This window comes from Aquarana catesbeiana, linkage group LG12 (genome assembly GCF_042186555.1).
Source record: "Aquarana catesbeiana isolate 2022-GZ linkage group LG12, ASM4218655v1, whole genome shotgun sequence".
NCBI classification, from domain to species: Eukaryota; Metazoa; Chordata; class Amphibia; order Anura; family Ranidae; genus Aquarana; species Aquarana catesbeiana.
In genome coordinates, this window is record NC_133335.1 from 61,787,116 (window position 1) to 61,792,319 (window position 5,204).

General features: G+C 49.1%; 1 pseudogene; it reads left to right on the top strand.

The window, feature by feature from the left end:
• Nucleotides 1–205: 205 nt before the first annotated feature.
• LOC141114676 (U4 spliceosomal RNA) lies at nt 206–270 on the top strand (annotated as a pseudogene).
• Nucleotides 271–5,204: the final 4,934 nt, after the last annotated feature.

Genomic DNA, 5,204 nt, shown 5'->3' on the forward strand with positions numbered 1-5,204 from the left:
ATGGGTAGAACAATCAGGGATAGATAAAGGTAGCCCAACAGCACACATTACTACATTGTGTAGATTGTCTATAGCTAGTAAATTTGGTTGTGTGACACAGATGGTAAAGTCAAGCTGTAAGCCAAAACCTTCATGCCAAGGGGACATCTGTTTTTACTGTAGAGTAGATTTAGATGTGTTACTGACAGGCAGTGGGGAAGCGATGTGCTTTGCGCAGTGGCAGTATCATAGCCAATGAGGTTCAACTGAGGCGTGATTATTGCTAATTGCTTCTCGGCCTTTTGGCGAAGATCAAGCGTAGTATCTATTCTTATCAGTTTCCAGGAGGTGGCGCTTGCTTCCGTCCCTGATCTATGGCGAAATAGAGATGGGATTGCGGTTGCTATGCAAAACCTGCTGGAGTGAAGGTGACCTGGAGCGGTTTGTAGCCGAAAGGGAAGCCTTCTGATGGGGATGGAGAACCACGGGGTCTGAACCAGAGGGTCGGGACCCTGGCCTTCTGGCCTGGATTGGGGCGGATCTAGCTCCAGACAGTTATTTGGGAGAGAACGCTTACTCCTGCCTTGCAAGGGGGGGAGGGAGTGGCAAGTACTTCCCGAATGTAATTAGGAGGAGTGATGGGAGCGACGGCAGAGCCTGATGGTAAAGGGCTCTTTCCGGCTTCCTGATCTCCATATCCTTCCTGTCTGTGGTGGGGTCTGCTGTGGTCTGGGCTGGGTGGTCAGGGCTTTTTCGAAAAGCCAGTGGTGAATGTGCCCCTGAAGTGGCAGTTCAGGGGTGCCGTATAGTCACGGTGTGAAAGCACTTGATTTTATGGCACCATGGTCACTTCACCACAACACACGTTTTTCGCACCTGCCTCTTGGGCCGGGCCTTTTGGCCAGGACCAGGGGAAATTTTTATGCCTGGCCGGAGGGCCGGCCATTGTATAGCACAATGGCCACTTTCACTCTCCCATCTCACTATCTTCCCCACTCTTTCTTTTACCCCTGTTTGTCACCTTTTTGTCCTTTTTTTGGTTGTTTTGTATACACGTTTGTCACTGTGTGGCGAGTAGGGTGTGGGTCCTCGGGCCTACTCTGAAAGTCTTGGGAGGGGGTGGACATAGGCCTTTTGGCTTGGTTCGCCCTCTCCTTTGAGGGGTCTCTCTTCGGGAGAGCCCCACTGTACTTGGGTTGGTCTGCTTCGGCAGTCCTTCCAGTTGTGGGGGTCCGTCTGGTTTCGGCCAGATGGACCCTTTGTCTGAGTACCTCAGTCCCTGTCTGGAGCCTAACGCCCCGGGGGATCAGGGTAAGGTCCTTCCCTAGTGGAGGACTCTGTACACCCGTTGCACGTTTTTGTGTTTCACTCTCTATGTGTGGGCACTTTTTTTTGGCACCGGGTGGAAGTTTTTGAGGTGTGTTTTGCACGCCACTGGCTTTTCGATAGAACCTCCTCACTGCCTGTTTTAACCACGTTTTTGACAAAAAATGCGCCAAACCTCATGCATTGGATGCAGTAGCAAAGCGTTTTCTGCACTCAAGCCTATGACTGCTGAGGCGCAATGGGCCTAGGTATGAATCAACTGTAACATAATGGGATAAACCCCCCACCCTTGCCCCCTCACCCCATTTAAGAAACACGCTTACAACCACCTCCAAGGTAGTATTCTCAGGAATACTACCGGTACCTCGAGCCACACCAGAAAGGCAGAGGGAGATTAGGGAAGTAAACAAGTGGCTGAAGAGCTGGTGTAGTAAGGAGGGGTTTGGGTTCCTGGAGGACTGGGCCAACTTCTCATTCGATCACCAGTACTATAGAAGGGACGGATTGCACCTAAATGAGTAGGGTGCAGATCAGCTGGGAGTAAAGATAGCCAAAAAGTTAGAGGGGTTTTTAAACTAGGCGAAGGAGGGGGAGGTGGGGTCCAGAGGTAGAGATAGTCAGCGCAGAACATATTCCAGAGGGTAGTATTGGGGGCATTCGTGGTAGGTTGACTAAAGCACATAAACCCAAGGTAAGTATAGTAACAAGTCCTAGTTGCAATCTTGGAACACCCAATAAGGGAATAGTATGCGACCGGTCTAAACTACATGGCATGTTCACCAATGCCAGGAGCCTGGCAGACAAGATGGGTGAACTAGAGATACTGTTGTACAAGGAGGATTTGGATTTTTTGGGAATTTCAGAGACTTGGTTCAACAGCTCTCATGATTGGCTGGCAACCATTCAAGGGTATACACTTTATTGCAAGGATAGAGAGGGTAAAAAATAGGGGTATGCCTATATATCAAGAATAATGTACAATTGAATGTGAGAGATGACATCACTAAGGGAGCTAGGGAGGAGGTGGAATTCTTATGGGTAGAGCTCCAAAGGGATGAAGCTAAGGGGAAAATATTACTGGAAGTATGCTATAGGCCCCCTAACCTGAGGGAGGAGGGGGAGAAGGATCTCCTATCACAAGTTGGATTAGCAGCAAGGATGGGACGTGTTATCATAATGGGGGATTTTAATTATCCAGACATAGACTGGGCGGAAGGAACCACGCATTCGTCTTATGCCGTGTACACACGGCCGGACTTGCGAACGGGATAAACTCAGTCGGCATTTCCGATGGAAAGATTTAGAACATGTTCTATATCTGAGTCTGTTGGAAATGCCCACAGAAAAAGTCTGATGCGGCATACACACGATCGGAATGTCCGACCGAAAGCTCCCATCGGACTTTTTCTGTCGGGAAGTCCGGCCGTGTGTACGCGGCATAAGGCTCGCCAGTTCCTAAATGTCTTGCAGGACAATTTCATGGTTCAGATGGTAGACGCACCAACTAGAAATAAAGCGTTACTGGATCTACTGATTACCAACAATATAGACCGGATCACGGATGTGGAAATACGGGGCGATTTAGGAAACAGCGATCACAGGTCAATTGGCTTCAGAATAAATCACACAAGTAGGAAACATAAGAGGAATACAAAGACACTGAATTTCAAAAGAGCCAACTTCCCTAAACTACGAACCTTGTTAGAAGGCATGAATTGGGATAACATTTTAGGAACAAAGAACACGGAGGAGAGATGGGTTCGTTTTAAGAGCATATTAAATAAGGGCATTAGCCAATGCACCCCATTGGGTAATAAATTTGAAAGAGCGAACAAAAGTCCTGGATGGCTTAACTCCAATGTAAAAATGCATATAAAAGCAAAGGAGAAGGCCTTAAAAAAATACAAGGTTGAGGAGGTGCAATTAGGGCGGCTAAGATAGAACACGAAAGACACATAGCGGAGGAGAGCAAAAAAAATCCCAAGAAATTCTTTAAGTATGTAAACAGTAAAAAAGGGAGGACAGACCATATTGGTCCCATAAAGAATGAGGAAGGACATCTGGTTACAAAGGATGGGGAGATGGCAAAGGTATTGAATTTATTCTTCTCCTCAGTCTTCACGAGGGAATCGGGGGGCTCTTTCTTCCCCCCTGCTACCTTCTGGGACCTGTGTGCATCCCAGAAGATGGCGGGCCCATTCAGAAAGCGCATCGTGACTCACGCATGCACGGTAGGAAACACGCTGTAAAGCCTGAAGGCTTTACTATCCGTTTGCCTTACTTGCAATGCCGGCCCCTGCCCCCGAAGCCGATGGACGAATTAGCTTGGGGTGCCGACATCGCAGGGATCCTGGACAGGGAAGTGTCCCTATATTAAAAGTCAGCAGCTACAGTATTTGTAGGTGCTGACTTTTAATTTTTTTTCCCCTGACTGGAACTCCGCTTTAATCTTAATGTAACTCCCCAAGTAAAAGAGTTTGGTGAGTAGTTGTCTTTCTTTGTATGCCACATAGATCTCACTAGGTAATAATGATGGGATGAATGCAAACGCTTGTTGGTTTAGGCCCCTTTCACACGATAGACCTGCTCGGATCTGCCTGTCCGTTTTTCAGGCGGATCCGAGTGGGCCACCCATTGACTTGTATGGGCAGGCGGATATCAGCAGGGATGTGTCCGCTGACATCCTCCTGCCGACGAGATCCGCTCAAAACAGACGGATGGCGATGCGTTCGCCATCCGTCCAGCGGATCGGATGAAAATGGACATACTGGCCGTTTTCATCCGATCTTCCCAAAGAGATCAACGGGGCTCTGACAGGTCTGTCCCTGCACAGTGAGCAGAGACAGACCTGTCATCCGCCAGCTCAGCGGGGATCAATGGAGTGATCTCCCGCTGAGCTAGTGGAGTCCGCTGAACGGATCCTCCCCGTGTGAAAGGGGCCTTAGTGTTCTTGGTTGAACTGACCATGATCAGAATTATATTGAATGTGAAAACTATACATAACCTCAGACATCCCAACCTCCAAAAACTCATTTCAAGGAGGTGGGCGTGGCTTAAACCGTGCTACATATTGCACGTGGCTTAAATGGGGTGTGGTTTTATAGAGTCTGAGATGACTTACATGCAGAATGTAGTAATGTTAAATAGGGAATGTACAGTGTGGAGTGTACAGTGGTGAGTAGTATGTGCAGGATGATGTCAGTAGGGCAGTGGACGTGTCAGTAGTTCTTTATTTTTATTATTTATTTTTTACAATTTATTTTTTTATTTTTTGTTTTTCACAAAGATTGGGGGTGGGGGTAGTGGACAGTGTCAGTAGAGCAGTGTGTCTACTGACAGATCCCCACAGCCGGCGGGAGAGCAGAGGAGGGAAGCCGACTGTGGGGGGCAAGGGAGGGCGGAGGAGGAGGACAGGGAGCCGGAGAAGAACAGAGGGAGGTGGGGGGGTGAAGGACACGAATGGGAGCCGTAGAAGAACGGGGGGAGAAGAACAGAGGGGGGGGTGAAGGACACGGAGGGGAGTCGTTGAAGAACCGGAGGAGAAGAATACGGGGGTAGAAGGACACGGAGGGGGCTGGAGGAGGATACAAAGAACAGTTGGGGATGATTGGTGCAGTAGGAGGGACAGCTGTGATCACCGATCTCCCTGTATAGCTTTTTAGCTGACAGCCACTGGAGGGAGAGAAGGCGAAGAGGATGTCAGCTATACAGGGAGATCAGTGATCACAGCTGTCCCTCCTGCTGCACCCCGGCTGTGAACCAGGGAACCATCCAGGATCAGCCTCGCAGCCGGGATATCGGGCAGCACTTGCGGGTGTCCGGGAGCCGTCCCCCAAATGCAGGAGGTTCCTGCACCTCGTGGGAGACTTGGGATGTCTGCATAACCCAAATATCAATAA